Source organism: Leptonychotes weddellii, chromosome 1, assembly GCF_054177405.1.
Source record: "Leptonychotes weddellii isolate Sample4059 chromosome 1, ASM5417740v2, whole genome shotgun sequence".
In the NCBI taxonomy this organism is placed as follows: Eukaryota; Metazoa; Chordata; class Mammalia; order Carnivora; family Phocidae; genus Leptonychotes; species Leptonychotes weddellii.
The window spans coordinates 14,821,130-14,844,631 of NC_138369.1; the positions used below are offsets into that span (position 1 = coordinate 14,821,130).

General features: G+C 46.0%; 1 long non-coding RNA gene across 1 annotated transcript; it reads left to right on the plus strand.

Moving 5' to 3' along the window:
• The first annotated feature begins 11,756 nt into the window (after positions 1-11,756).
• LOC145721102 (uncharacterized) lies at positions 11,757-14,008 on the plus strand. The gene is made up of 3 exons (XR_014144569.1): positions 11,757-11,912; positions 12,771-12,920; positions 13,533-14,008. It is a non-coding gene; the product is annotated as an uncharacterized LOC145721102 (long non-coding RNA).
• The last annotated feature ends 9,494 nt before the right edge of the window (positions 14,009-23,502 follow it).

Sequence of the window (23,502 nt, forward strand, 5' to 3'; positions counted from 1 at the left end):
GGAGCAACTGTGTGTCCTTTCTATAGAAACAGTAGAACAGGGGCACCTGGGTGGCTCAGATGGTTAAGCGTCTGCCTTCGGCTCAGGTCGTGATCCCAGGGTCCTGGGATCAAGCCCCACATCCAGCTCTCTGCTCAGCGGGGGGCCTGCTTCTCCCCCTCCCTCTGTTTCTCCCCCTGCTCATATTCTCTCTGTCTCAAATGAATAAATAAAAAAACCTTTAAAAAAAAAACAACAACAGTAGAACATTGCTGTCACAGAAGAGGCAGTCAAAACGCCACCCCAAAATGAAGGGGGAAAAGGTACTGCAGGTGTAGTATTTGTCTGCTTTTTGAAATGTGAACTTCTGATTTCTTTTTTCAATCTAAACAAATACTCACTTTCTTACCTACTTGTTTTCATCATTGTAAATTCTTCTGTTTAAAGATGGCAGTTATAATTATATATTTATAAATTATACATATTTATATTATATAAACTTCAGACAGCACAAAACCTAGATCTGCCCTGTACCAAGTGGTAAGACTGTTATCCCTTCTCTATGAGTTGGCTAAATGTCCCCAACTTCTTGAAATATTCTCAAACTCAGAGCATATGTTACCTTTATAATAGGGAGGGAAAATATTAGGGGGAAAAATAAAAGAATTCACTGAGACTAAAACAGGAAGGTTTTAGGCTCATCCACAAAAAAGCATTGCCCTAGCCCACACTGTGTGCTCAGAACTCCACTCCATGATGGAGAACCTGGAAGGTGGACCACATGTAAACAAGTGAGGATAACAACCCAAACCCACCCTGCCCTTAAGACATGTACAAGGCACTGGAAGACCAGAGGAGGAAGTGACTAACTCCTCAAGCTTCAGTGACAATGGGATACAACCATGCCAGGGACTAGAGGCCAGAGCAGCCATTTATGGAGCAGCTAGTCTATTCTGTAACGCCCATGCTCTTACAACAGCCCTCTGGAGTAGACACCATGATTATCTCCCTCACAGATGGATGTACTGAGGTGCCAGGAGGTCACCATAAAAGGTAGCCCTCACTACAGAAAACAGGTGCCTGAGATGAAAGAGTTACTGTTAAGAATGGCTGGAATCACAGTCCTAACCTCAAAGGCGCTGCAGCCTGGCTGGCTGGCAGGGGGTCTGACCGCCCGCTCCCATGCCAAAGCAGCAGAGCCAGAGACCAGACACAGAAGCTCTGCATCGATTTGACACAGATGCCTGTGGTCCAACACTGGGTGTTCATTTTCTCCCTCATTAACATTTTATTCTAGTTTTAATAAAGGAAAAGCTCTTAAGTTGTAGGTGAAATTATTTCATTAAAGCCACAATAACGCAGATCCCTCCCCCAACGCTGAGGGACAAATAAAACGCCAGATTCTGTTCCAAAAATCCAGACAAGCTTTTCTGTAAGGGAAATAGCAGCCTCTCAGATGCTTCTTCTCTCTAGAACCACCAGCATGACCACACCGCCCGATCTCTCTGCCTCGGATCAGATTTCTGGAATGAAAGACTAGTGGGTCCCAAGATGGAAGGAAATGAGAAGGAGCTTTCAGCCTACCAAGTGGTATGTTCATCAGAGTTACATTGCTAGAATTACAAAGTTTTAGCAACTTAAAAAGCTTTTTCTAGGGACGTCTGGGTGGCTATTGGTCAAACCTAAGTCCTAAGCCCACCCCTGGGGCCAGTGGGTGGAGTTGGCCCAACCAGCACTACAAGGACTAATCAGGCTTATTATCACAGAAGGAGAGAAGCCCCCCGGAGAAAAAGGACTAACAAAAAAACTGTGTGTCCTTTCTACAGAAACATGAGAACATTGCTGTCACAACGGGATACTGTGTCTGAGTATAGATAGAGATGTCTGAGTGGCACCTCTAAATGCCTTTGTTTTCTAGGTACCCCTACTGTTAATAATTCCTTCAATTAGAAACTGGTTTGATTCTTGGGACACCTGGGTGGCTCAGTCGGTTAAGCATCTGCCTTTGGCTCAGGTCATGATCCCAGCGTCCTGGGACTGAATCCTGCATTGGGCTCCTTGATCAGCAGGGAGACTGCTTCTCCTTCTGCCTGCCGCTCCCCCCGATTGTGCGCTCTCTCTCTGACAAATTAAATCTTTAAAAAAAAGCTTTTTCTAGCTAAAACTGTTGTGCCACTCCTTCAAGGAAATTGAAATTATTAATTCTAAGGCGTCACATGTCCTCTTTATCAAAATATCACCTTTTCTTATAAAGAACTAAATGTATTTCATACACACACTAAGAATTTTCAGTCCTCCTTAAAAAGCCCATTACCCCTCTTTCAAGGGCAATTCTCCATTTCCAGTCTCCTCCTTGGTGCAGTCTATGACTCCCACCACCCTGTAGGAAACATACACAACAGAAACATACAGAAGTGACTGCCTCACACTGCAGCTGAAATTGCCGTGAGGTCTCAATTTGAGGGACTTTCCTACCTTGAGTCACGGTTCTCCCTTGTGCCAACAAGTAATGGTCCATTCATTGGCTTTAGGCAAGATTATATGCTCTCTGCATGTAGTCAGTGTTTACCACTACTCATCTCCCAGCTGGCTCCCAAACCAGATGAGACTTACGAACTCATCCTCTTAAACACAGGGAGCCAAAAATGATTCAGTCCTCATGGGCAGCCACAGAATCCAGGCAGCCCTGACCTGCCTAGGCCAGCACCCCGAGTGCTGTACCTGCTGATGGAGGGATCAAGGTGTGTCCTGCACTGCACCAGGTCCTGTGTCCAGGGGGCGCAATTTCCTCCAGGGCCTTGCAAAATCTCACTCAGGTAAATACTCTCCTCAAGGGTCTGCGAAGTGGCCCAGCTTACAGCACTTTTATTTATTTATTTGACAGAGAGACAGCGAGAGAAGGAACACAAGCAAGGGGAGTGAGAGAGAGAGAAGCAGGCTTCCTGCAGAGCAGGGAGCCCGATGTGAGGCTCGATCCCAGGACCCCGGGATCATGACCTGAGCCGAAGGCAAGATGCTTAACAACTGAGCCACCCAGGCACCCCTGGAAGCCTTTTCTTTTTTTTTTTTTTTTAAAGATTTATTTATTTGAGAGAGAGAAAGAGTGCGGGGGTGGGGGGCGGAGAACGGACGTCTCAAGCAGTCTTGAGCCCAACGCCGGGAGCCCAATGCTGGGCTCAATCCTAGGACCCTAAGATCATGACCTGAGCCAAAACCAAGAGTAGGATGCTCAATCGACTGAGCCACCCAGGCGTCCCCCAATCTGGCAGCCTTTATCACAAACCACTCTGCAAACAGTCGGGGTTCCTCCATGACCAGCCAGAAAGGAATGAGATACGCGTGTGAGGAAATTCCTGACACCGGCACAGGTCACAACATATGCCATTTGCCAGTCATCCTCCAGAAACCCGGAGATTTCTTTCCAAAACAAAGCAGAGCAAAATATTTACAAATTTCGAGGAAATCAAGTTCAAACACAGTCACAGTTCTGAAGCACATCAGACGCTGACTCCTTCGGAATCACCCAGCTTGTGAGAAGGGCAGTGACTTCAGTCGCTCAAGAGCACATCTAAGGACTGGGAAGGAAGGCCAATGGGGCACTTGCACTTTTGACATCTTACCTCTTTGTTCCCTTTCTTTGGCTCTATACAAAGAGCCTCCAGTATTTTTAAAGTAAAAACACTCTTTTGAGAGTGAGATGAACCATTCCTGGAAGAGAAGCAGCCTGTCCCCTCCTTTGCCAGCCCTCACCTGCCCTAGACCTGCCGGCCACGTGCATCAGTATTTCAGAGCCCAGAGTCTGTCAGCTGCCACCTGGCACCTCTGCAAGGTCCACTCTTCCAAATGCTCCAGGACCCTGCATCTGAGGCTTACAGTCCTCCCCTGGCCTCCCAAGGGAGGTGCAACATCCCAATCAACCCACAGGCCCTGACATGCAACCCCGGGAAGGTGTTGCTGTGTCTGTCCCATAAGGCCTAGCACAGGTACCAACAAAGGGCAGGGGCAGCTCAAAGGACCTGGGGAAAAGACACTTGTATTTCCATATTCTCTGATAAGTACACAGAGCAAGAAAAACCCAATTAGCAGGGAGTTGGCAACCAACTTCACTCTCTCTCCTCCAGAGGCACTCACCTCAGAGAACAGACACTGTTCATGGAAGGACACCTTTCACTGCTTTACATGAGTAGAGCATAAAAGCAGAAAACTTGAAAATGTTCATTAAGAACTGACTAATTTAGGAACACTGAATCTTCAGCAATGTGCAATTAAATGGTTTAGTAGTGGTGTATGTTTTTCCTGTCAGGTTGTTCAAGCTCATAAAAATATACCTTCGGTGGTCAAATACACTATATCCACCCTTCCTCTTCCTTTGGTGGGTAACTCCAGGCAATCCCTCAAGGGAACAGTCTGTTTCTGTTTAGCATGAGAACCAACAGGTGCTGGTCCACACATCTCCACAGAGCACACTGTAAAAGAAGCTCAAGCGAGACCTCTACAGAGATTTAGCATCACTTCTTGCTCATGAGAGGGGAGCAATGAGCTAAGGTGCAATCCACAGACACCACGTTTCAAGCACATTAAACAAATGGGCATCAGAGTGAAAGCTGGCAGGCTTGGAGCTAGGTTAATCCTAAGACAAATGTTGCTGCAGCCTTAGCAATGACGCCAAAGTTGTATAGGCCTGGGATCTCAATCCCAGATAAAAAGGCAGGGAGAAGGGTTACAGCAAAAATTCATTATCTAGAGTTAGTCTTACACTTGTAAAACAAAAATAATCTACTATTCTTATAAAATAAGCTTTGAAGGGAGATGCAAGATTTTTATGTTCCCCAAGACAGTAAGACGGGACTCGCACAGTCCATGGGGCCTCTCATTTCTGAGTGTGCAGCTGGGGATAGAAAAGCCTGGAGAAGAAACAGCAGCACCAGCCAAGTGTTCTGTCTTCCTGGTTTCTAACATATCCTACTTCATTAAAAGAAATATTTTAATCTTCCTTAGGCTTGGGATTGGATACTCAATTTCTAAAACACGTATGAGTGTCCCAAGTAAGATCAATGGATGGATACGTAGAGAGAATACTACTAAATGATCTCCCATTTTGATCCATTATGACTTTCAGTTAAATACATTCACAAGAAGAGTTAAAATGAGCCAACAAACCCAGCAGTGCAAAGAAAGTTTTGTGAATTCTCTGCAATAGAAAGCAAACAGAAGAGGCCCAAGAGGCCCAGACTGACTCCAGCTATCCCACGGAGTTTATGACAGCAGGTACTGGAACTCCACCTCCAAGCCACAAGGGTTTCAAAAACAACCCAAAGCCTGAAACCCTTTAGTCCAGAGTGGGATGAGATCATCCTGGGAATGAAAAGAACACAGGTGAAAGACCTAGCATAGTGAGGGTCCCATGAGCAGCTACTGGAGCTGTTATTTCTATCTTCCCGTGGGCAGGGGGCTGTAGGTGCTAACCATAAAACTTCAGCAACAGCTACATTTCATGAACATTTAAAATCAAATCAAGGTACAACCTTTCTGTTTAACCATTTGTTTGTTTAACCATGTGTTTTGCTACCTGTTTTGACCTAGAAACCATATTTAGGAGCTATCATCCTCCCAAACATTTCGATCTTAACTAAGTGGCATCTTAGTGGCATGAAATTCAAAAACTCTTTCTTGTTACCAGAATATTAACTTTTAGCCACCATATACTGATAATGCTGGTGCATCACCATAGCTTAATCCTTACTTGCAGGACTGAGTTAGTGATAATTTCAATTAGAAGAGAACCCTATTTATGAAAATTTACACTAAAAACAAATACACAGGGGCGCCTGGGTGGCTCAGTCGGTTAGGCGTCTGCCTTCCGCTCAGGTCATGATCCCAGGGTCCTGGGATCAAGCCCTGCATCAGGCTCCCTGATTAGTGGGAAGCCTGCTTCTCCCTCTCCCATTCCCCCTGCTTGTGTTCTCTCTTTCGCGGTCTCTCTGTCAAATAAATAAATAAAATCTTTAAAAAAACCAAAAAAACAAATATACAATCTTGAAAAAGACTGGAGAAAATGTCTATAAACAGAAAAATGAATCCAAGGTGCATCTGAGCTGGATGTGGACTACAGGCAGTCATGTCCAACAAAGTCTTTCTGGGTAAGATGTCCTCATTTCCCCTCCAACCTTCCATGTAAAATGGCAAAATGGTAATGTGCTACAGCCTCCCCAGGCCCAAGCCAACTACCTCTGGGGCAGACCACCACAAGAAACAGCAGGAAGAGCTTGCTTCCTCCCTCCATCCTCAGGGCTTAACCAAGTGTAGTGGTGGCCTTTAAAACAGGTCAAAGTGAGGAGACTTTCAGGAAGACTGAAGGGCCAGTGGGGAGGGGAGCTATACTGGGGATGAGGGATACAGGATTCCTTTTGGGAAGCATTATATGGTATGTGAACTATAGCTCAGTAAAGCTGTTATATAGAAAAAAAAATCAATACAGTAACAGAGTAACAGGGTCACACTGAAGAGACCACAACCAGCTTGGGGTAGAGGGTCCAGTGATAATATCACATCTCCACCACTAAGAGGGGGAGATGAAGTGCTCAGGAGGAAAGCACCTCCAAATGTGGCTATGAGAAGAGCAAAGATGCACGCAGACAAATTGGAACAGAACTAATTCTCGAAATATGTGGGTAAAGAAGTCTAACTTCTAAAGGAATACACTGTTTTAGATAACTAAATGTGTATGTGCAATTAAAAATAAATATTGTAGGAAAGTCAACTTCCAAGTACATCTCTCTAAGTTTATACACTTTTAAATTGTATCAAAAAATTCTTTTAAAACTCTCCAGCAAATTCTGGCCTGCCTTGTCCTGGGGTATACATGGTGCTTTACCTCCTCTTGGTGTCTGTCTTCATCTATAAACCAGGCATGGTACAGTTTTACAGAGGTGTTCTGAGGCAGAAACAAGAGTAACGGGACTCTCTCATTTCTGAGTGTGCAGCTGGGGATAGAAAAGCCTGGAGAAGAAACAGCAGCACCAGCCAAGTGTTCTGTCTTCCTGGTTTCTAACATATCCTACTTCATTAAAAGAAATATTTTAATCTTCCTTAGGCTTGGGATTGGATACTCAATTTCTAAAACACGTATGAGTGTCCCAAGTAAGATAAATGGATGGACACCTCCTGCCTGGGTGTCCTCTGCCCTACAGCTCCTCCAAAGAGTCCACTGGGAGATGGAGGTCACAGAGGGACCCGACAGTACGAGGGGATAAGGGCATACTAAGCTTGCGCTCCTGGAAGGAGAGTGAAGAGAGAAGGCTTCAACGGCAGGCAGAGGAACAGAGTGCCACGGGACAACCTGCCTAGCCTTTTAAAAAAACACAGATCTTTAAACTGGTTACAGTATGATAAAATGACCACCGTTATTAGTTTGGGGTCTCTTCCTCCTGCAGATTTTCTTCCATACGCTTTTCTATTCTTTACATAAACAGGATCAGGCTGTATGTGTTGTTTTGCTTTTCTCCGCCGAGGAAAATCAGCTTTATTTTTCTCACCTTTTTAAAAAATTGTGATGAAATATACACAACATACAATTTACCTTTTTAAGATATTTTGGGGCATACAGTTCAGTGGCACTGAGTACATTCACAGTGTTGTGCAACAATCACCACCACCCATCTCCACAACTTTTTCATCTTCCCAAACTGAAACTCTGCACCCATTAAATAATAACTGCCCAGTCTCCCTACTCCCAAGCCATTGGCAACCACCATTCAACTTTCTGTCTCTATGAATTGGACTACTCTGGTTTCTCATACAAGTAGGATCATTCAACATTTGTTCTGTTTTGCCACTTTTCCCCACTAAACTATATGCCTTAGCCATATCTCTGTCTATACAAAATTCCTTTCAAAGGCAGCATATTATTCACACATAATCATAATGTATTTTTAACTTCCCTACTGACACTAGTTTATTACAATAATAATGCAATGAGTGTCCTTGTAGCCGTCTTTGCACTCTTGTGGAAGTATTTCTGAAGGAAAATTCCTTAGAAGTAGAACTAGGGAGACAGAGCATAGAGGTTGCACCCACTGTTTCACTCTTCCCTGTAACGCCTGTGAGCCACCAAGGATTGTGGAGCAGGGTGGTGACATTTTCCGTAGGGAAAATTAACCAGGCAGAGAGGAAAAGGAAAACCTGGCTTCACAGACGCCCAGCAAGCTCTACAGCAACGCCATGGGTAGGACAGTGGCAGCAGGACCCAGCATTTACTGGGGTCTTCTGTCTACATTCTTACTTAAGGAGCAAACAAAGAGATACAATTCTTATACACATTAGAAGCATATGTGAAAAAGGAGGTTTGAGAGAAGAAAAAATTTTAAGCTTCTTAAGAAAAACTGTGAGTGCTTAGAAAGCTCTCAAGCTACTCTGTTACATGTTATACCACAGCCATGGTTCAGGTAACTTTGTGGGCTCCTGAATTTAGAATCTGGTTATTTGAAGATGTCAAAACCAAAGGTGAAAGAGAAGGAGGCAACACTGCCTCCGCAGTCCCGAGCCTGGGAGTTTGCAGGAGGAAGGAGATGATAGCAAGAGCGCCCCCAACAGAGCCGCAACCTCTAGGAGGCCATGAGGATCAAGACCAAGCTGGTCTCTCCAGCCTCTCCCAGAATGGGCTTCCTTCTCTCAAGGGTCTCTCCTCCTTCATCCCTGGGGCGGGAGGTGGGAAAGAGTCCTGACAGCTCTTAGGCTCTGGGGCCCCCAAGACACAAGGGCTGCCTTCTCCAGACACCTGTCCCACCTGGAATGACCTCCCACACTCAGTGGCACACTCGGCAGGGCACAAATTTCTCCTGCCTTCTTCAAGGTACCCAGAGAGCCTGGTGCCCAGCCCCCACAGGGAATTAAGGAAGGAAGGGGGGAGAGTAGAGAAACAGGATTTGGTAGGTGCCTAGGTGTCCCACACTGTTCTTAACCCTTCAAGGAGTAACTGACCCCCTGGAAAATCTGAGACATCTCTGGGCCTCTGCTGAAAAACGCACCCCTCACTGAACTCTACAGACTGGGGTGCGGGCACCTGTGGACCCTATCTTCAGAACCCAATACAGGGAACCAAATTAGAGGGATGAGTCAGATATTGAGCCTTCCCACGTCAGAACAAGGATGTTTGGTTCATGAAGTCAGAAACAGCTCAGAAGACACTGAGTTGAGCTACAGACACTTAAATATAAGGGGATGGTCAAGCACTCAAGAAACATTCAGCAGATAGTTGGGAGCAATGGGATTGAAGCTTGAGTGAACCTAACCTGCAAACAGATTTGGGGGTTACCTATAAAGGGAAGACAGAAGACACTCTAAGAGTAATGTGCAAAGAAAGAAGAACACTGAGTCAGGGCCCCCATAGGTGTGAACTGCCTGTGAGCAGAGGGTACAAGGTCAGTGTGAGAGAAGGAGGTCTGTAAAGATACAAAGAGGCAGAACATCTACACCCTCCTGGAAGTCACGGACTCTCCTCCCAGTTTCACATGGAAAATCTAGGGCTCTTAGTTTTTGGACTACACAATACAGAGGGAAGAGGAGGGTCTTGCACTGTGTGGCCCTTTAGGTCCCTGACAGACCTCAGAGTTCATAGTTTGGGGCTCAGTTATGAGTGAGCCTTGGCAAAGCCTTCACAACGTCTTCATTGAAAAGATATACAGCAGTGACCCCTTCAAACCCAGCCACCATAGTCAAAAGGTATCAAGCAAAGGAAGTGATCAGGAAAAGCCAGCATATGGGAAATCCTAAAGGATAAATGACAGCTGCTTCAACAAAACAATTACAATGAGCCTATATAAATTTAAGAAACAAAAGAGATACCTCAATCAAATGCAATGTGCAGACCTTATTTGGATCCTGATACAAACAAATCAACCGTAAAAAAAATTATAGGAAAATCAGAGACATTTGACCATAACCAGATATTTAGGTGGAAAAAAAAAAGGTATTATCATTGGTTTTTAGGCAGACTAATGGTATTGTAGATACAATGGGCAGCTCAATGAAATACTTATGGAAAAAAATACATCCTGGGGCTATGCCACCTAAAAAATTCGGGTTTTATTTGTTTGTTTTTAAGATGGGGGGAGACAGGCAGTGAAGTGAAACAAGATCAACTAGGGGCTGGTAACTCCAACTGGTGATGGATGACAGACCCAAACCAACTGTTCATCAGCTTAGGAGACTGTCTTTTCCTTCAAGCTCTGAGGTGAAGCGTAAATTCAATTTTTGGGGAAAAGGACCTTTTCTTGCTACCAGAATATATTGCAAAATATCATACTACTTATTACTTTTATTACTCAGTATTCACACAGACAAAAATATAATTATTTAAAAAACAAAAACATGCTTTAAAATGTAATCACACAAGAGAAATCATCTGCTTACCTTCCACTGTATAAAGATGTGTTCAATTTGTTAGGGCGATTATCTCACTAGGTAAAATAACTTCACTTAAAGGGAAAATTCTTCCCCAGAGCATCCTCTTTATGAACCAAACAATGGAAAATTTTCACCTCAGCAAGCTGGCCTCTGGGGCTCAGGCTCAACCCTGTTGCCTAGATACCAGTGACATCTCCAGTGCTTACAGAAGGCTCTGGCACCCCTCTGCAAGGGAGATGAGCTAAGGTTCAATCAGCAGTTGCTCCTTCCTTCCTTCCACATTCCACTGCTCGGACACACACAGGGATGATATACAGTGTACTGCTCTGTCACTTGTGAAGCTCCAAAGCACAAAAGAATTCTATTACATCTGCTAAAGTGGTTTTTACAATTATATCAACTCTGGTGCTGGTTCTCGTGCACTTGATTTCTAACAATTCCTGTGAATTCTACTCTAAAGTTACAAAGCAAATAAATCAGTTGGAATAACAGTTAACAGTTCAACTGACTTTTTCTCCAAAGAAAAAGTTATTAAGAGATCAACTGGCTTTTTATTTTTTACCTATTTTTTTTTACGATTATTTATTTGAGAGAAAGAGTGAGTGAGAAAGAGAGAACCCAAGTGGGGAGAGGCAGAGGGAGAGGGAGAAGCAGACTCCCCACTGAGTGGGGAGCCCAATGGATGAGATGATGCAGGGCTCGTTCCAGGAACTCCACGGATCATGACCTGAGCCGAAAGCAGATGCTTAACAGACTGAGCCACCCAGGCGCCTCTTAACTGGCTTTTTATATGAAATATGATAAAGTATTCATTTTGCTGGCTTCTAATTCTGAAAGCGGCTAAAATTAAAACAATACCACCACCACCCTGAAACTTCTCTTTAAATACTTAACACCAGGTTACAGGATGCAATTACGCAAACTCCACAGCAGCAACCGATGTAAATAAGCATCTGAGTTCACTTAAAATGTAACCCTGCTAAAAATGCAAATACTGCAAATATTTTAAATACTAGAGTTCATCAAATTACTGTAATCATGGCGCTTTATAAAAAAAAAATCACAGAACTGGTGAACTGGAACATTTTTCTTAACGCTTTTCAAAAGTTTCAGTATTTTTTCTTAAAACTATTATTTCCTAAGACTTTATTTTATTCTTGTTTCACGTAAATTTTACTACCAAAATGTTTCATTCCAAGCAGTAACTAGTCCTGTATCTAAGAGCACTAGGTTTTACTGTTTTCTACATTTTGTTTTCACAACGTTTGGACTCATTTTTCTGCTAGTGCAGCTTCCTTAACATAGGAACATAGGAAACCGATTAACACAAATCATTAGGATGGGAGGCAAATAGGAAAGAAATGAAAGCTCCACCCACGGTGAAGCTTACCACTATTAAAGAAGCCGTCCTCTGATCCATTTTAGGACTTTTTTGAATAATAAGATGTGCAGATTGCCTCACCAGACACCAGCTGACAGGCCCAACTGGCATTCAACGCTCAAAATGGCTGCACATCTGCCGGCCCCAGGTAAACAGCACCTGAGGCGGTGGGCTGGCTCCTCCACCCAAAGACTCAAGGAGAACCCCCCCCCAATAACCCAGGAGCCCATGGACTCCGCTGTCTTGGGAAGCAATGACCCAGGAAATCTTTCCCCCACAAAGACCTGGAGAAACCTTCTCAATGACCGGAGGGAGATCCTGCACCGCCAAGATACCCGGGAGACCCCCTCGATGACCAGAGAAGATTCTGCCCCTCAAAATCAGGGGAGATATTCTCCCCCCAGTAACCTGAAGAAATAATGCCTCTCTCAAATGACCGGGGGATATCCGGCCCCATGAAGACCCGGGGAGATCTCCCCGCCCCCAGGATCGCAGGGGAGCCCCTCCCCAAGTAACCCGGGGACAACCCTAATGACCAGAGACCTCACCCCCGAAAGGCCTGGAGACACCCTCCTCCAAATCTACCGGGGCGGCAGAACCATAGGCTGGACAAGGCGGGCGTTACCTGCGGCCTCAGCCCGTCCCGCGGTGCTTCCGTCCTATTGTTTCTCTCCCATCAAGATGGCGGCGGCCGCGCCGAGCCCCGCCCCCCGCGCCTCGCTCCCGGAGCTCCTCGCTATTGGCTCGCACAGGGAGCCAGGCTCGTGGACTGGGCCGCCCGAAAAGCGCTGTTGCTAGGGCGCCGGGATCCCTGGCAGCGGCTTCCGGGAGGGGCGGGGCACGGAGCGGGGCCAGGGTTGGGGCGGGGCCTTGCCTGCCTTCCAGGGGGAGGATGGCCAGGGAGGTCAGGTGGGTGGTTGGGTGGACAGATTGGCTTTGGGCTTTGGGGTGCAATGAGGGATCCCTGGGTGAACGGCTGGCTCAACCAACTGTCCCATTTTTCCAGAGTCCGAGGGGTTTCCCGGGATGTGGACTTTTCAAGGCTAACATTGAGGCAGTCTGCAGCAAACTGGGAATTTCGTCACCCTAGCAGATGGATGGACAGAGGACTAGATGGGGATGGATGGAAAGATGGACAAGAGAGTGACTGTAGACGGTGAGTAAAGGAGTGGTTATATGCACAGGTGGATAGATGACTAGATGTAGAGGTGTCGACAGTCTTCTGGGGACTGGTGGATGAACCTGTGTCCAATCTAGGTCCTACCAACCTCCACACTGCAGTGCTTGTCTGAGGCTCATTTGTCCTGGGTCCTATGCGTTGGCCAGGAGAGCTCCCACCTGAGTGGATGTCAGTGAGAAATTCGAGGGAAGAGGGAGGTGCCACTGAGAGTGGACAGAGCCTCCTACCTGATCTCTGCTTTCTGTAAAGGAGGCCAGAATGGCAGCCCCGTGCTGCATGTGCACTGGGGGTTTGCAGAGGTGTGGATTCATGCATATGCTTACCTATTCAACAGGTATTTATTGAGCACCCACACTCTGTGCTGGAGATATAGCAGTGAACAGAAACAGTTAAAAAGAGGGGGGGAGGGGGTGCTGCCTTTATGAGAGTGGGCAGGAAAGACTTCCTGTGACCAGCTGATCTCTCCTCTCCTGGAAGCACCTTCCCTGTGTGTTTCAGGCCTCTACACCCTCATGCTTCTCGCCTCACTGGTTCTTCCTCTTTGCCTCCTCTCTCTGTCTACATTCTCTCTCTCCTAACCTTATCCAGGTTTGTGGCTTCAAATTCCACCTACACGTCCATCACTCCCAGAGGTGTATGTCCAGTCCAGACAACTTACTGAGTGCCAGACTCAATGCCCAGCTGTAAACTAGGCATCTGCACTGACTTCCACTTGGCATCTCAAACTCAACTTGTGCCACCCTCGCTCTGGCTCATCCCCCAAATGCACTCTACCTCACCTCCGCCAGCTCAAAAGGATGGCTGCTTAGTCCTTCCTATTGCTCAGTCCAAACACCTCTTGACTGCTTTCCCACTTACATTCAAGAAGTTCTGTTCCTTCCATTGCATCGTCTACCCAGAATGAGAGCACCTTTTGCCAGGTGCATGGCTTCTACCCAGTCCAAGCCACCACCTTCTCTCCCCAGGGCAATGTCACAGCCACCTCCCTCCCAGTCTCCTGTAGCAGCCCTTGCCACCTTCAGTCCATTCTCCACACATCAGCCTGTGAATACCTAAATCAGAATCCTTCATGCCCTGCTCAGATTCCTGCAGTAGCCCCTCCACAAGGAAAAGCCAGAGTTGGCAGGGACCCTATGATTCCCCATTGCCTCTCTGACTACATGTCCTCTGTTTATCTCCAGCCCCACTGCTCAGCAGCCTGAAGTTTCTCACACATCACACCCTGTGCACTCTCCCGGCTCAGGGGTTGGGCTCCAGTTGTTCCCATACCTGCAATGCACTTTCCACGGATTTCCAAAGGACTGTACCCTAATGCCCTCAAAGCCCCTCATTTCAGACTGCAACCTGAACCTTTCCGCCAGCACATGGGATCACCTTTATCCCTTTACCCTGCTCTACTTTCTTTCATAGCAGTTACCTTTCTTATGGAGGCATTTATTATCCTTATATGGCATTGCCTGGCTTCCTCCACTAGAGTGAGAGCCCTGTGAGGTGAGAATCTCTCTATTTTAGTCATGGATAGATCCTGAGCACCTCAAATACCAATAAACTCCAGAAATACCTGCTGGCTGACTGAATAAGAAGGATTCCATATGGTATTAAGTGATAAGGGCTATGGAAAAAAATTAAAATGGGACAGTGGAAGATTGGGGCAGAATGAGAGTATCCCGGATCAAGGTTAGCCCTGGGTCAGGCCCAAAGGCCCCCACACCCAGCAGGATTGCTAGGAAGCCCAACCCAGCTTCTGCTCCTGTTCCCTGTCTGTAGCCACAGAATAAAAAGAACCCAACAGGCACCAGTCATTCAAACCCTCATAGGTAAGTACTGCCCTGCCTTCCTCTGCCCACCCACTCTCCCATTCCAATACTCCTATGTGTGGGGTTGAGACTGGAGAGGGCAGGGTCTCCCTGGGGAAGACATTAATTCACTCTTATATTTCTTCCATAAGTACTGACCTGTGCTAGACACTGGGTACATAGCAAGAATGGACACAGCAAGAATTTGAATGATTTATAGAGTCCTTGCCCCACAGTGAGGAGTGTGGGGAAGTAAAGGATGAATATAACAGTAAAATAAACAACTTAAGGGGCACCTGGGTGGCTTAGACAGTTAAATGTCTGCCTTCGGCTCAGGTCATGATCTCAAGCTCCTGGGATTGGGCCCTGCTTAGAGCTCCCTGCTCAGCAAGGAGTCTGCTTCTCCCTCTCCCTCTGCCCCACCCCCCCACTAGTGCTCTCTCTTTCTCTCTCTCTCAAATAAATAAAAAATTTTTTTTTAAGATTTTATTTATTTATTTGAGAGAGAAAGAGAGAGAGCATGAGAGGGGAGAGGGTCAGAGGGAGAAGTAGACACCCTGCCGAGCAGGGAGCCCGATGGGGACTCTGGGATCTGAGCCGAAGGCAGTCGCTTAACCCCCGAGCCACCCAGGCACCCTAAATAAAAATCTTTTTTAAAAAAACCTTAATTATGGGCAGTGTGAATAATGGAGAAAAAGGAACCAGGATGATGTGCAGAGTATGTTGTTTACATCCAAGGCAGCAGGAAAGGTTTATCTGAGAAGGGGGCATCTGAGCTAAGATGAACCTAGAGGCATGGCTGAGCAGGGAAAGATCTAAGAGAAGCCATTCCTGAAAGAAAGCATAGCAAGTGCAAAGACCCCAAGGACAGAGCAAGTTTGACATGTTGGAGGAATATGAAGAAGGTGCTTGGGTCTAATGGAAGAAATAGCTCAGAGCTCAATGGAAAGCTCAAAGACATGAAGGAAAGACCAGAGATCTGGAGACCAAATCCAGGAATCCTGATGTGCAACCAGAAGTTCCAGAGGGAGAAATGGGGATGGATGAAATAGAGGCATGAAGCAAATGAATTACAGAAGAAAACTTTTCTGACATGAAGAAAAACCTGTGTCTGCAGATGGGATGTACTGACCTCTTTCCCAGGCAGTATGGAATGGAAAGATGATAGTAAATTCTTAAACTCCAAGGAGAAAGAGAACATTGTACAAACTCACAGATAGAACAAGTTACCTGCCAAGGAGGAAGGGCCAATGGCCTTAAACTCTCCCCCATAACATAGGTAAATTATCTGCTACCTATACACAGTAAAGGGTCAGTCCTCATGCCTGGAGGGGGGAGGTAGCCATTAATGGAATGGAAAAAAGTATGTAGAATTTCCAAATTACCAAGGGAAAAAATGAAATGAATGACATCTTAGAGAGAGAAAAGGGGAAAGTAGGTAGTTGGTAGTTTCATATAGTTCAATTGGATAAAAAGATAAAATCACAAAGTAAAAAATAATAAACATAAAAGAATTATGGAATGGCAAACATTTTTGTCATACTAAATAAGGATACCCTGATCCCCCATTAAAAACCTAGAGACTGGGTTAGAAAGATAAAAAAAAAGATACATACTGTTTATAACAAAGATACATGAAACCACAAGAAAAGGAAAAAAAGACTGAAAATAAGGAGTTGGCAGAGAGAAAGATCAGGCCAGCACAAACTAGAAGACAGCAGGAGTAGCTACATGACACCAGAGAAGGTAGGATTGAAGGTGATAGGCATTGAGAAAAATAAAGAGGGTCATTATCTAACAAAAGGCACAGTTCATGAAAAAAATAAAAAATGTAAAATAATCATAGACCAACATACACCAGATATTAAAACCACTTTTTGTTTCAATCAGGAGCTAGACAGGATTGGTATTAACACAAGTATCATTACACAATGCTTTAGAGTTCTAGCAAATGTAATAAGACAAGAAAATAAAATGTTATAAATACTGAAAAGACCAAGATTGCATTATCTTTTTAATGTAATGAATGGAAATCTAGAAAATCCAAAGGACTTTCTTGAAAACTACAATTAATAAGAGAAAATGTTAAGTGATAAATACAAGAAAATATATTAAAAATTCACTATAGGGGTGCCTGGCAGTTGGTTAAGCGTCCGGCTCGATCTCAGCTCAGGTTGTGATCTTAGGGTCATGAGATCGAGCCCCACATCGGGCTCTGTGCTCCATATGGAGTCTGCTTGGGATTCTCTCTCCCTCTCCCTCTGCCCCTCCCACTTGTGCTTTCTCTGTCTCAAATAAATAAATTAATTAAAAAAAATAAAAATAAAAATTTACTACAGGGGTGCCTGGGGGACTCAATCAGTTAAGCATCTGACTTGATCTCAGCTCAGGTCTTGATTTCAGGGTCATGAGTTCAAGTCCCACGTTGGGTTCCACACTGGGTGTGGAGCCTACTTAAATTCTTTTTTTAATTTACTACAAATAGCCCCCTAGAAATCAATAAAAATGAGAAAAATATTCAATTAACAATAACAGGACTATAAAATATTTGGGAAGAATTTATTATGAAAGGTATAGGAATTGTACTGAGTGGGAAATTTCCTATAGGAAATCATACTAGAAGTCTGAGAGGGAATGGGGTCAGGATTCATACATCACTTGAGACTGGACACTTGCCATCCTGGACAAAATCTGGGTTTATTAGCAAAGATGAAGAAGAAAAAGGATTGGGAGGCAACCAACAGAACCTCACAACATGAAAAAATGGTCAAGTATATCAGAAGGCAAGGGATGCAAATCAGAGTGAAAATGTAACAATGGCAAAACTATGGAGAGAGTAAAAAGGTGAGTGATTGCCAGGGATTTGAGGAAGAGAGATGAATAGGTGGAACACAGAGGATTTTTTAGGGTAGTGAAACTGTTCTATATAATACTCTAATGGTGGATATATGTCATTATACATTTGTCAAAACCCATAGAATGTACAACAAAAAGAATGAACTCTGGGTAAACTCTGGACTTTGGTTTATAATGGGTCAACACTGGTTCACTGATTATAACAAACATACCACACTGATAAGGGATGGTGAGGGAGGCTGCCGGTTGAGGCAGGGAGGGGATATATGGGAACGCTCTATGCTTTCCACTCAATTTTGCTGTGAACCTAAAACCACTCTTCTTTTAAAAAACTATTAATTTTTTTTTAAAAAAGAGAAATGAGCTGTCACTTTATATTTAGTAGACCAGCAAATGTTAAAAAGAGCTGCACCTGGGCGCCTGGGTGGCTCAGTCGGTTAAGCGTCTGCCTTCGGCTCAGGTCATGATCCCAGGGTCCTGGGATCGAGTCCCACATCGGGCTCCCTGCTCTGCATGGAGCCTGCTTCTCCCTCTCCCACTCCCCCTGCTTGTGTTCCCTCTCTCGCTGTGTCTCTCTCTGTCAAATAAATAAATAAAATCTTTAAAAAAAAAAAAAAAGAGCTGCACCAAATCTTGCTTTCCAGGATGTAAGGAAAACATTAAACATTAAAACAAAACATTATTGACAAAGGTAAGATTGGTTACAGCTTTTTTGGAAAGCAATTTGGCAAACTCCAGTATAATAAAAATGCATATACTTTTGGACCCTATAGTCCCAAACTTTGGATTCTCACCTATAGAAATAAGAGCACTGGATGTGAGCTATATGGTCAGGGATATTTATTCCTACATCACGTATAGTGGGGAAAAAAATTGCAAAGTGATGGCCCATCCACAAGGCCCAGGTTAGAGACATTCTGGTACGTCCACACTGTTCTGGCTATTATGCTGTGTAAAAAAATTACCTCAATTTAGTGGCTTAAAACAGTAACATTTATTTTGCTCACACATGTGCCATTTGAGCAAGATTCAGGGGCTGCATCAAGATTCTTTGCTGCATCAATCTGGGCAACTTGAAAGCTGGGGCTGCGATCATGGGAAGATCCCTCACTTGATGCATGTTTAATGCTGGCTGTCAGCTGAGGCAGGAACACACACATTGGCCTCCATGTGCCCTGGGCTTCCTCACAACATGGTGGCAAGGTTCCAAGGATGATTGTCCCAAGAGAGAGGAAGGCAGGTTGGAAGCTGTATTACCTTTCTAACCCAGACTCCGAAGTCACAGCGTCATTTCTGCCTCATTCTGTCATTAGAAGCAAAGTCACTGGGGCCGGGATGTATGTTCAAGGAGAGGGAAATTAGACTCCACCTTTTGTGGGAGGAGGATCAAAAAATTGGGGGACAGGTTTTATGTCACCATCGAAAAGGAGGAATTGGAATACCACCACCTGAACTGGAGTGCCTGCAACAAGTTGAGACGAGTGAGAAAGATGCAGAAAAGTGTGTACAAAATGATCTCATGTGTACAACAAAGAAAAACCACATTTGATACCTTGTACAACATGGGTTTGAACTCCACTTATTTGCATATTTCCCCATAAATACAGTACAGTACTGTGTATGAATTTTCTCTTCCTTATGATTTTCTTTCCTCTCTAGCTTACTTTATTGTAAGAATACAGTATATAATACATATAACATACAAAACAGGTTAATCGACTATTTATGTTATTGGTAAGACTTCCAATCAACAGCAGGCTATTACGTTTTTGAGGAGTCAAAAGTTATACATGGATTTTCGACTGTGCAGAGGGTTCACATCCCTAACCCCTGTGTCATTCAAGGGCTATATTATTATATATATATCCCTATATATATATATACACACACATACACACACACACACACATATATATAGCCCCAGAGGGGTTATATATATTGAATGACACAAGGGATATATATATATTATATATATAACCCCTTGAATGACACAGGGGTTAGGGATGCGATATATATATGGGATATAATATATATATAACGATTATGTAAGCAAGGAGAAACATAGGAACATGTATCTTTTTTTTTTAAGATTTTGTTTATTTATTTTAGAGAGCACGAGCAGGGGGAGGGGCAGAGAGGCAGAGGGAGAAGGAGAGAATCTCAAACTGACTCCCCGCTGAGTGCAGAGCCCTACCCAGGGATTGATCCCAAGACCCTGAGATTATGACCTGAGCCAAACCAAGAGTCGGACACTTAATGGAATGAGCCACCCCGGTGCCCCAGGGAATATGTATCTTATAACGATGGTTTTCCAGAGAGCGATGGTGATAAAAGGGAGAGGCGGGGGTAAACAAAAGAGGAAAAGATAAAGAAGATTGTGCTAAAACCCAGAAGTTAGGATGATTCTCCCTTATGCATTTAATTACAGGTGTTTATATCACTGTATGAAGAAAGTGGTTACCTATCTATTTATCTGTTGTTGTGTTGCTGTTTTTAAGTCAGCCCTACACCCAGTGTGGGGCTTGAACTCCTAACCTTCAGATCAAGAGTCACAGGCTCCACCAACTGAGCCAGCCAGGTGCCCCAAGAAAGTGGTTTTTCAAAGAGGCGTGTTTAGGTGGTGACGATCAAGAAACTTACCTTAGAACCTTAGAACTCAGGACGGCGGGGAGGACCCACTGCAGAAACCCAGAGGCACTGTAGGGTGTCAACAGTGTCCTTCACCTGGGCTGTGTTTTGTGAGTGTTCGACCTGTGAGAAATCATTGAGCAGAATGTCTTTGTTTTGTGCATCTTTCTGTATTCATTATATTCCACACTTTGAAAAAAAATTTAAATTAAAAACAAAACAAAACAAAAGCAAAGCAAACTTCGCAGAAGGTTCCCAGTGGGTGGAGTGAAGAGATGGGAGAGGAATCCCAGCCCAGACCACTGGACCCTCAGCCCAGCGCAGTGTCCCGGATGGAGGTATAAATCTGGAGGGAGCAGCATGGAGAGAACACCCAAAGCCATGCTTCTGACAAATCTCCCAGGGTGGGGAGCGAAGTGGAGCCCTGGGACACTCCAACATTTAACCGTAATCTGGGTTAAAGCTGGCAACAGAGCTGAGAAGAACACCCGGAGAACTAGATGTTCCTGAGAAGGTGGTCCTTGAAGCAGGAGAGAGGAGTCCACCATGGTGACTTCAGCTGGCTCCAAGGACCGCAGGGGTGAGCTGTGGCCAGAACGGGAGGCGAGGAGGCAACTGCAGGGAAGTCTCAAGGCTTTTGCCATGAAAGGAGAACAGTGGGCCAAGAATTACAGGGGGACACGGGGAGCAGAGGAGGAGCCCAGGGCTTCTGGCCCATGTTTCTGTTTTAATGAGGTGAGGCCATCGCTGAGGGAGGCTGAGGTACAAAAGGTTAGAGGATCGGCCAAGCGCCAGGCAGCAAGCATTGCAAGGGGCCTGCAGATGAGGGGTGGCAGGAGGTGCTGAGCAGAGACCTCGCCTCAGAGATGTAAGTAGCCAGGCCCCAGGCCGGCATCAGCCAGGGTGAAGAGGTTGTCCAAAAGTGGAGGGAGTGAGAGTTGGACCAGAAGGTGGAGGCAGCCTTTCTGTGCTGAAGATCCCCATTGGGGATCCCTTCGATCCTCCCACACAGCCCTGGCCTGGGATTGAGGAAGGAAGAGCTCCTCTCTGCCCGGGCCGGGGCCAGGGGTAGGTTCGGGAGGGCGTGCATGGGCAGAGCTGTCCTGGGCTTAGTGATTTATCAGAAACCCCTTCCCTGCCTGTTTCTTAAATCAAGCTGGCCTTTCTCGCTCCACTCCACCCCCTCGGGCCCACGGCTCCCAAGGGTTGATGGGCAGTTCCCAGTCCAGAACACAATGTTCCCACCAGGACAGGGCAGGACCCAGGTCCCCCACCACCCAAGACCCTCCCCTGAATCCACAGCCCTGGAAAGTGGGCCACATGGGGAGGGGCTGGTTGCAAGTCATTCCTGATTTGTTGTTGTTGTTGTTGTTGTTGTTACAGAACAAAGGCAGGAAAATCACCAAGAAAAGGATCCCACAGGGCCAGGGTGGAGGCGGCTCCCAGCACATCGTTCTGGACGCACACCCTGTCCCCACTGCGTCCAGGACGCGAAGAGCCCAGAAGGACACTGAGAAATTCCCATCGTGCTGGAAGCCTGCCTGGTCTCCGTGAGCCCCGCTCTGGCACGCTCCATGGACCTTTGCCTCACTCTGTAAACCTGGCCCTGGACCAGTTCCCAGGAGCAAAGCTAGCCCTCCTGGGGCATAAAACTAGCTTTATCCGTTTACCAGGTTTGAGAATGACTCACATAGGTTTTCAGTTGAGGCCAGTTCTCTGTCACACAGTGGGGCCTGCTTTTGCTATGAGCCAGGGATGCCCAGCTTAAAGTGAGCATAAGGGGAGAGACCATACCAGCCACGGAACCCCAGCCTCCTCCCGTGGTTGGGCCTTGGCCCAGCCCAGGCAGGTGAAGGGCTGGACTGGAACTCCACTGGGCCAACGCACATGGGCAAAGCCAAGGGCACCGGAGTGGACGCCCTCCCATAAGCCTGCTTCCTTCTTTTTTTTTTTTTTTTTAAAGATTTTATTTATTTATTTGAGAGAGAGAGAATGAGAGACAGAGAGCATGAGAGGGGGGAGGGTCAGAGGGAGAAGCAGGCTCCCCGCCGAGCAGGGAGCCCAATGCGGGACTCGATCCCGGGACTCCAGGATCATGACCTGAGCCGAAGGCAGTCGCTTAACCAACTGAGCCACCCAGGCGCCCCAGCCTGCTTCCTTCTTTACAGAGGAGCAAGCCAAGGTACTGGAGGGTCTCCAACTCATTCTCATCTCACCAGCCTCAGCCCAGAGCTGCCAGCCCAGTGGAACCATCTTGAGTTCTGAGGTAGGGGCCGTGTCCTGACGTGGGGGTCTGGGGGTCACATGCTTTCTGTGGCCCAGCTCTGTCTTGGTTTGAAAGCAGTCTGCCTTCCAGAGCCGCCAACGCTGCCCCTCATCTGGGGTCATATGAGCCTGTGTGCAGCCTCATTTCTCATCCTGGCCATGGGGCTCTAGGACAGGACGCCAGGAGTCCAACGTGGCTCATGTGCTGTTCCAACTTGTCGGGAGTTGATGTACCTCTGCCCCAAAGGCCTCTGCCCTGACCGTCCTGCAGATCCAAGCCTCAGCTTCAGGTCCCCCAATCCTCCAGCTGCCCAGGCTGGGCTTGTGACAGGCATGGGAGAGTGTGCTGCAGGTGTCCCTGCATGCCTAGGCCTTTCTTTTTCAGAATGAAAATGTCCAGTTTGGGGGCACCTGGGTGGCTTAGTCAGTTAAGGGTCTGCCTTCGGCTCAGGTCATGATCCCAGGCTCCTGGGATCAAGCCCCAAGTTGGGCTCTCTGCTCAGTGGGGAGTCTGCTTCTCCCTCTCCCTCTCCCCTACCCCGCTTGTGCTCTCTCTCTCTTGCTCTGCTCTCTCACCAGTAAATAAAATTTTTTAAAAAATAAATAAATAAGGGGAAAAGAAGAAAAAGAAAATGTCCAGTTTAACTATGCTTGGATGTTATGCTGGAAAGTGCTGTTTTGCTTATCTGGTGGGTCTAGACTTCAGCTCTTCCTTTTTACCAGTTTACTAAGAAAAAACCAACTGTATACCCCTGCCTCCTCATTCTGGGAGCTGGAGGACCTGGCCAGGAAGGAGATTGCTGGATCCTGGCTTCCAGCAGCATACACAGTGACTTGTGACCCTTGGCTCAGTGCAATTCTGCAGAGGGAGGAAGTGGTGGGCCGATGGCCAAGAAGGCCACAGAGATTTGGCTGGTACTGTTTCAACTGTGTACCCCAAGAGCTGACCGCCCAATGCCCATTCTTCTGCCTGTCAGGATGGACTGATTGGTGGGGTCAGGTCCTGCTGGCTT